Source organism: Penaeus vannamei, chromosome 37 (genome assembly GCF_042767895.1).
Source record: "Penaeus vannamei isolate JL-2024 chromosome 37, ASM4276789v1, whole genome shotgun sequence".
In the NCBI taxonomy this organism is placed as follows: domain Eukaryota; kingdom Metazoa; phylum Arthropoda; class Malacostraca; order Decapoda; family Penaeidae; genus Penaeus; species Penaeus vannamei.
Window position 1 is genome coordinate 4548871 of NC_091585.1, and position 10000 is coordinate 4558870.

The following is a 10000-nucleotide window of genomic DNA, read 5'->3' on the forward strand; positions in this document are numbered from 1 at the left end:
CGGAAGAAAAAAAAAATCTAATCTGGAAGGAAGGGAGATGGAGAGGGAGAGGGAGAGGGAGAGGGAGAGGGAGAGGGAGAGAGAGAGAGAGAATCAGTTGCCAGTAGTTCCGCAAGGGTGTGTCCTCAGGCCGACACCGTTTATTTCACTCCATGACATCGAAACCTTCCTCTACTTACTATAGAGGATGAAGAAATATGACCTGAGGACCAAACGCCACTAGCTAGAGCAGTGGTTCTCATATTTGGACACAATCAGGGGGGAAAAACAGGGAAACCATGTATGCCAAATTCAAATCAATTAAATCGCTCTTGAGACTCTACTTGCCACTCTACACAACTTTTAGCGTGGATCTCGTTTCCCTACCGTTCTCCACTAAGATTATTAGTGACTATTTCGAATCCTTCCACAAACTGAAAGCAAGCGGTCGTTCGTCTGAACTGCAGGTACCGAAGCAGAGATTCCCATGGCATTAGATAGGATGTGGAGTACCAAAGCTGTTAATCGTATCATTACTCGTAGGAGGTTAGAGAGAGACGTAGAATGCACACGGAGGAATGAAGCGATCATGAGAAATGCTACATTATTTTGTTAGTCATCCTCTGACACAAATCACAAACCGCGTTGGCATGCTGCGTGCGTGAAAGCTATACAAAATAAGTAACAATAAAACTGACAGAGAAATAGAGAAAAGCGATAGCGCATTCAAGCACCAGCATACCTACGTATCCGCACTTGCACTAACACAAATTCCCACACAACCAGGAGACTTAGAAGTGGTAGCATTGCTCTAGTGCCAAGGACATATCACATAAATTTCCGAGGTGGCACCATGATAGTTCCGGCGATCTCTCAAGGGTCAAGTCTGGAGTCTCCAAGGCCTTGAGCGGATGGCCACTTGGGGAATAAGAACTTTTCTACTTAGCGGACATGTCTTATTCATGAGCGTCTGATTACTGCTTCGAGTGGATAGACAGCTAAAAGGAAAAGCGGGGGAGAAAGATATAAAAATAGAACATGGGAAAGATAATGGCATAATGGTGCAAGTATTTGGCGATACAATATACACGATAACAGGCTACAGGCATGCAACAGTGCACAAATTATGACAGCAGCATGGATATACTGGACTATATATATATCATATCATATCGATCTATATATCCATCTATATTTATGTATATGTATATCTATTGTAAGAAGCTCTAGTTGATGCTATAGGGACTCCTACTTGAAAGGAAGCGCATTGATAGCATTATAAGGCGTTTACTCTTCGATATACAAGTGTACTATATATATATATATATATATATATATATATATATATATATATATATATATATATATACACATATACATATATATACATATATATATATATATATATATATATATATATATATATATATATATATACTATGGTAATGACTGCAAGGTAACAGAACTGGGAACCATTGATTGCACGGTGGTATGGCCGGGGCCTCGGCTGGAGATTTATGGAAAGCGATAGGACTCCTTCAGTCCTGTAAGGAGGTGACCTCGCTTCCTGCCTTCTCGGTACACGTCGCCAGCACCTATGTTTGTCCACGTCGTCATCACCGCTACCCCCCCCCCCCCATTCCATTCCCTCAACCACGTAAGGTCGTCTCCAAGGAAGCCCATTTCGGAATCGACGTGGCTTGGCACACAATCATGTCCTTTTCCTGCCGCAGCAAGGCCTCCCACACACCGCTCTCTGCCACCGACCCCCCGCCTCCTCCGCGACGCCTTTACAGACAGATCGCTCCTCCTCCTGGACTGATCCCTTTCCTCCAGTCCCGTGCAGTCGGTCCACGACTCGCCTAGGTGTTTTGCGGCGTCTTCTGCGCGCTGGGCCCTTTCTATCCTCCTGGTTTCTCTTCTTTGTCATCGTCCTCTTCCTGGTTCTCGGTGACTTCCATGTACCCTCGACGTCCACACGCCATTGGAGGAGGAGGAGGAGGAGGAGGAGGAGGAGGAGGAGGAGGAGGAGGAGGAGGAGGAGGAGGAGGAGGAGGAGGAGAAGGAGAAGGAGAAGGAGAAGGAGAAGGAGGAGAAGGAGAAGGAGAAGGAGAAGAACAAGAACAAGAACAAGAACAAGAAGAAGGGGAGAAAGAGAGAGAGAGAGAGAGAGAGAGAGAGAGAGAGAGAGAGAGAGAGAGAGAGAGAGAGAGAGAGAGAGAGAGAGAGAGAGAGAGAGACAGAGAGAGAGGGAGAGACCCCTTAAATCGGCGAGGCATACTAACCACACTTAAGACTCGAGACAAAAACCGGACTCACTCTTGCTATCAGTCCGCGGGCACGAAAGAGTGCTTTTTGCGATCGATCGACAAAGCTGACACGACCTCCGTTAAACAGGCGACTGTTAAACTGGCAAACAATAGGTAGGGCACGGTTAGGCTAGGTTCAATCAGGCGTACATGTTGATCCGACTTTACGTGGCCAATCTCTTCCAAGGACAGTCGATAGGGCTACCCTGCTCAAGTTATTGACATGTTGATGGGCGTCTGGCGGTGATTGCCGGGGTAGGAGGGGGGGGGGGGTAACAATAACGGGAGTCGGGAAGTTTGTTTAGAGTGTGAGTAGGCCTATATGTATTTGTAGGTATGCTGGCTTAGGTAAATGTCCACAACAGATGTCCTATACAATATGTAGGTAATATGTACTTATCATAATACTATACATGAACATAGTATGCGTTATTTACAACAATAAAATCCATGCGTTAATACTAACCGATAACAGATAATATTTTAATTTTTATTGAGATTAAGGGAGACAGGGGGAGAGAGAGACAGCCTCTGGTTCCTAAGTCATCAAGAAGTAATGAATCGTAATATACCGGGCTCTCCTGGGACGCCCAAAAGCCCCAAATCTTATCATTTAAAATCAGCTGACTTCCTCCCGGCTGACGTCGCCCTGAAAGCATGAAAACAAACTAACCATCTTTTGAGATCGACAAAATAAAAAACTTTTGGCTGCTGCCTAAGTTTTGTAACTCTGCGTTTACTTATCGGTAATGTTCCTCCGTTGTCCTCGGCCCACTGACATCATAACCTTTTATAAATCATCACAATCCGCCCAGTATTTGCGACGTAAGTAATTACAAATATTTATCGCCTGCGGTGGAGCTAAAGAAAAAATATATCATTCCAAAACTATGTGGCGATTAAAGAATAAAAAAATAAAATATATATATACATACATATAAGTATATATACATATATATAAGATATATAAATACATTTAAGTATATATACATATAAATAATATATATACATATAAATATAAATACATACACACACACGCACACACATATATATAAACTATTATATATATATACATATATATATATATCAACAAGGAAATATACATCATAAATCTAGAAAATTAAGGCACCATAAATAGATCTAATTCTTCCGAAAACAAAACAAAAAAATGCCCCTATTAATTTCTACTCTCTTTACGTCCCTAATCACACTATAATTTGGAAATCTCCTCAATTCACTGCACGGGAGGAAATAAACACGAGTGGAGGAGAGGGAAAACGAGACAGAGGAAACAGAAGGCGAAACAGACAAAGACACTAACAGAAGGCGAAACAGACAAAGACACTAACAGAAGGCGAAACAGACAAAGACACTAACAGAAGGCGAAACAGACAAAGACACTATCATACGGGTAGTGTTTTCCTCCCAAACCCTGATCAACTATCGCAGAACAATAACGTAACTTAAATCAACCATATTTCGCTTTCTTATTTATTAATGTTGGGGCCGACAAAGCAACAACTCCCTAAGCTAACGAATGATCGCTTTCTGACGAGCAACTGCGTCTACAGCCCAGAGCAGGATCGAACCTTGAACGCGTCATAACTATCCAGTGTGTAAAAAACGAGTTTACATTATGCAAATACATCATCGCCTCTAATAATGTTTAACTTCCTCTCTGCATAGATAATTGGACTTTATACTGAAGTCTGGTATATTATGTATGGAGAGTTGCCAACTCGTCTTATCGCTTGAGTCCAGTTTTTAGTGTCTCGAAATAACCTGCGACTGACATTACCCTAAAGTTGTGATAAAGGTTCTTTCGTCGAATCACTTGAAACCGTCTGACTCCTGTTCCAAGATGTTTCAGTTTCCCTTCCATAGTTGTGTGGGAAAAGAGGTGGCGTCCGATGTAAACAAAGCGACTTGTGACGTCGTATGTAAACAAAGCGGGTCCGGACGGCAAAGCTAAACAAAGCGGTTCGTTGTAAAGAATGAAACTAATCATGGCGCCAGGTGTAATGTGTAACGATTGTGGCGCCAATGAGGTAAGATGTCATCACTGAGTGCTGAGGGCCCACCTATTAGTTATATACATGTAACGATTGAATTTAAACGCACACAATTTATATATGTAGGTAGGTAGGTAGGTAGGTACATTATATATATATATATATATATATATATATATATATATATATATATATATATATATACATATATATATATATATTTATTTATTTATTTATTCATATATACTCACATTTATACTGATATATGTATATATGCATTTATATGTGTATGGAAATTATTATATCTAAACAATGGTGCCTACTCCTTATTTACTAATTCCAAGTCCATATCCTGTAAGCGTTCAACTGATCCACTGGCATAACCGGAACATGCCAAACACAAAGTCAAGTTCAACTAAAGGTCACATGAAGACCTAAGCACACTAAGTAAAGGTCGTCTAAATCTTTCAACACGAAGTAAATGCCTATGTTTACAAACACCAAGTCTAGTCATGTGAATATCATATAAATAAATCGCCACACTTCGGAATGCCCTCTGCCAAAAATAAGCTCAAACTCAATTTAAAGTCACGAAAAAATCTTTAAAAATTATGATAATAAACCGCATTCACTCTTTTCTAAGGCAGGTACATTACCATAAAAATGCATCGTGACAATTCAACAGCAAGCATTTCCTGGTAATGGCTGACTTGATTCTTCACAGTACTTCATGCCATTCCAACTACTGTTTTCTTTACAGCCTCCCTACTATGCCCTGAACATGTTACATTTCGTTGCACATCCCTTGCAGACTTAATAAGGTTTCGCTCCATTATCCAGGCAGGTGTTGTGGACGTGGGCGGTATCGAAGTCCCGGCGTTGGAGCTCCTCATCAGCGAGGAAGCTCCTAAACAAAAACAGAAGTTAAAAAGTGGTATAGCAGAAGGCTATTCCCTGTTTTCTGAGTGAACTGCTGAAGTGTGGAGGTCCATCCATGGCCCGTGGCTTGCATACTGCACAGGCTGTCATCTGCCAGTCTGACATGATTCCCCAGACCATCTAAGGGATACAGACAGTTAGGACTGCAAATTCACTAAGGCATTACACTGCCATCATACCAGCCAAGATGCTCGCTCTCATCTTTCCGAAACATAGTAGTGACCACCTACTCTACTGAGGCACCAGAGACCAAAAATGTTGATTAATACCAGGTAAATCCACAAGACAAAATCATTGCACTGCGAGTCCTGTAGTGAGCACGGCTGTGGGTTGCTTGCAGCCTATGTCGATCTCTGGAAGGCATTCAGCTCAGTGCAGTCACTCTGGGAAATCACTTACAAGACTTCTGTCAAAAATTAGAGGATCAATAGCAAGCCTATATACTGCATGTGCTGCAACATGTGGTGGGGATATGTTTGGCTTCTTTCCTGTGAATTTAGTCTAGCGGGGCTTTTGCGCACCGATGCAATGCAACACTAACATAAACTGGATAATAGGTAAAGTTATCATTCAAAGGCAATGAAGAGCAACAAGGGTCAATGTCAAGGTCACTGACCTTGAGTTTGCCGATGACGTTGTCATCTTATCTGAATCTCTGAAAACCCAGTGGTTGCCCTCAAAGCATTTACCAGTTAGGCCAAGCCCTTGAGTCTATGGAGGTCTCTTAGACCGAGACCATGATCCAGGATTTAGATGGCATGATAGAAGAACCTGCCCGCCCGATGTATGCCATGCACTGAGGACACTAATCGCAAAAATCTTTCCATATCTTGATAGTGTAGTGCACGACTCTGGGCTGTCACACTAGAAATTCAATGGATGGACTGGCCTCGTGGCAGAAACTTTGTAGAAGTCAGCGCCAGTGTAAAAGGACAAATACATCTGCAGGGCTCTGATAATATCAGATGAACTGAATAAAAACGAAACTACTTTTTCTTGCGCCTTGGGGTCTCGTCTTGATGGCTTTTGCAACAAGTACAGTTGGCAGGACTGTGTCTAACAATGCCTTTGCTGTGAGACCAACATCGGACTTCCTACATCCACATAGGACTTACAAACACACGTGCATATTACAAAGCGGAGTCAGTTTTTAAAAAATCAATTCACAAAAAAAAGGCTCCTGGTTGGAATAGTCCCAAGCAGAATTTTGGTCCAAATGCAGCAATTCCAATAGGTGACCTTATGTTCTCTCAAATATCCCATTTACATCACTACAGTCCAGATAAAGAGCATACGGCATCGGTGCTGAATCACTGTATGACGTGCTACAGTTGAGCTCTCCTTAGCTGGCGGGTTCCTTCTTCATCAAGGCTGCGCTGAACGTGTTGCAGCTCCATCCGTAACATCGAACTATCAGTTAACGTCAAGTGTGACTAACAAGCTTCGATATGTTCCATTTTGAGATGCCAAAGTAGTAAGGAATGCAGCAACTCTACTGCATCTACTTCATTTTTCCTAACGCATTTTAAAAAATACTGACTACGGTTCCAATAACACCAAGGCAATATGTTCTACAAGGACTTCGTGTAAGGAACAGCCACGTTACCGTTTAAATATTAAAGATTTGGTAAAGGAGTAAAGTGCTTGCAGCTGAATGATCTCCCTTGCCCTGTCAAAGTTCCTGTTTTGCGTCCACCGCCCGCAGGCCCCGACAACGCCCCCCCCCCCAAAAAAAAAAATATATATATATATTTTTTTTTCAAGAAACTTCATTATTCACCCTAAAAATCGCACAGCACACCAAACACTTTACTCCCATGATTCCATATCGTCAAATCTGCACAATAAACACATCTTGCAACTCGCCTGCAATACGGTCTGCCATCACCAACGAGCTAGCTACGAAGTGGCAATTCGGCATCAGCCTCAGCGTAGTTTTCATGCCCTGATATGACTGATGTGTAGGCCTACATACAAGATATATGAGGACATGGGATATAGTTAAGGGAAGGCCCCAGGGCTGCTCTATAGCCATGCTGTTTTTTGTAGCACAAATTGGCAAATCAGCCTTCAAATGCTTGTAGAAATGAAGAATAATGAGAAATGGATTCACCACTATTAATTTTTGCCGGGACGCAAAACAGGAACTTTCTTTTTTGTGGCCTAATGTAGAACATAAATGCCATTCATCATAGTACATCATTTCTATTCCGTTGTTTGTGTTACTGTTAAATTTGAAAAAGACGTTTGCAATAACGTGCCGTACAAATGTCACAAATCTTGCATATTGCATTCCTATGCTGTAGGTCACTAGAATATAAACATTAATTCCATTATATAACACACGAGCGTTAAAACTGTTTTGAATCAGTGTAGTGAAAGCGCGCGGTCTGCAGGAACTGTGTGTACCTACCACTCTGTTATCTATTCAACTGATCTATCTATCAATCTGCATCCCCAATACAGTTACGATCTGGTTCATCTATCTCATAAAAGAAGTATGATCTGGATCCATCCTCAGACAAAGCTAGTGGGAAATCAGTTGTTCGTTTGGCCGGCAACACGCATCTGAGGACGCCCCATGCTAGGGCCTGGCGGTTTATCCTTCAGGCACAGGAGGAACTCGGGCTTTCAGGGACTCTCTCGCCCTGGGTCTCTGAAGGTCACCTGTTTTAATTTTACTCCATGAATCTAATCTGGAATCATTTTGATTGCCAATGCTCATTTTGCCATTTAACTTTTTTTTTCGGCAAATGTAAATACGGGTAATTTCTCACACCTTATCCGATCACGACGATTTTGGTATCGATGGATTCCTCTCACCCTCTAGTACACATAATGTAGGAATCATGCTTGCTATAAGGCAAAAGCTGAATACCATGCAGCAGTTCAGAAACTTCTGCTTGAATCCTACCAAGACATCAGTTAAAAATAGCACTTGGCACACCGCTTACTGAGACCCATGTGGTGATCATGCAAAAACCAGCAATGCATGACCAGCACAACTGATCCCTTCTGAGCTCGGGAATGTCACGGTAGAACTAACTTTGCCTTTGCTTTTGTACAGACTGTCTATCCCTTAGCCACAACCCAAGACTGGTCAGGTTACCTAGACTTCAAGTCCAACTTTTGCAATTTGCACATGCCTGGTCATTTCTTCAGCCTCGAAACAAAGCAGGTTTTCATTTACTGATCAACCAACTGATTATTATAGGTCCTGATATACCTTCCTAAAGGACAGTATAGTTCCTTCTTTAACTAATGTAACAGCAAAAGCTAGTTTACATGTTAATTATGTCCACTGTACATAAATCTCTTAAACTTTCTGTGTAAGTTCTGTAATACTTCAATACTACAGTACAAGACAAGAAGTAAAACAAATGAACTGGGAATGAAAAAATAAAGAAACCTGCTGACCTGTTTCTGATAAGTGTCAGCTCATCAGATCTCAAGGTGAACTTTTACCCTCCTTCCTATCATACTATCCTATAATACACTACAACCTTTGACATCTAACACGTTTTATCCTGACCGTTAACTCATTCTTATCCTTTTCACTACAATACTTTACCATAGTGTTATATGACCTTTGATATCTAGTACATTTATTTGTTTCAACCCTTTACCATTTTCCATTCTTAAGGGGACAATCCCATGAAAAAACTTGTCAATATTTTCAAGAGGGAAAATAAGCACCAATCCAATAACTAAAACTTGTAAATGATATTATGGAGGAAAATACACAAGACCAGACCAAGCCAACAAACATGGTTTCCTAAAAATGAAGGGGAAAAAAAGATAAATGCCACATGGACCTTTAACATAATCTTCACCTGAGAACCTCTGCCATCTAGTTATCATCACCATCAGCATCAAAGTCATCACCACCACAGTTATCATCACCAAAGTCATCACCACCACAACCAGTCAACACCAAAGTCATCATAACCACCGCCAGTCATCATCACTACAGTCAACACCAAAGTCATCATCACCACCAAAATCATCATCAGTCATCACCACCACCACCCACAGCATCATAGCAATAATGTTAATAAACCCAACAACCAATCATTAAAACTATGACATCATCATCAACAACAACAATAATCCCAATGAATATATTAAAAAAATGGTCATTACTTACAAAACTGGGGATTTCTGCAGGGTAGTTGCTGCTAAACAAAAGATCCGAAGACTTTGCACCTGGAAGAAAAACAGAAAACATGTCAGACTCTGAAAATCTTATAGGTCACCATAATAGCTTATAATAAAACACCCCACTGAGCCGAGGAGGAGGAGGAGGAGGAGGAGGAGGAGGAGGAGGAGGAGGAGGAGGAGGAGGAGGAGGAGGAGGAGGAGGAGGAGAAGAAGAAGAAGAAGAAGAAGAAGAAGAAGAAGAAGAAGAAGAAGAAGAAGAAGAAGAAGAAGAAAGAAGAAAAACAGAAGGCTGAGAAGAAAAAATGGCCAAGTAAAGAAGAACAAAAAGTCAACTGTAGAAGAAGAAAAAGAAGAAAAAGTAAAATAAATAAAACAAAGGAAAAAATGGCCCAATTAAGAAGAAAAAGAAAAGAAAAGAAGAAGAAAAAAGAAGAAGCCAATATCTGATACACCAAGTGTTCAACATCCAGAAGGAGACTCGAAGAAAAGTGCTGATGAGTTGCAAGCCTGCGAAAGTTTTTGTAACAAGCCGTCTCACTGGCTATCAATATTTACATTTACTGGCATTTGTTTAATAATATTTGTAAACAAGTTATTGAT

General features: G+C 41.1%; 1 protein-coding gene across 1 annotated transcript in view; it reads right to left on the reverse strand.

Annotated features, from left to right (window-relative positions):
- The window catches only part of LOC113803344 (uncharacterized), a 301578-nt gene that overhangs the window by 273436 nt on the left and 18142 nt on the right, over positions 1-10000 (reverse strand). Inside the window, exon 2 of the mRNA XM_070115615.1 lies at positions 9387-9445. The gene's annotated coding sequence lies outside the window, so the exon portion shown is untranslated. The remainder of the gene's footprint in view (positions 1-9386; positions 9446-10000) is intronic.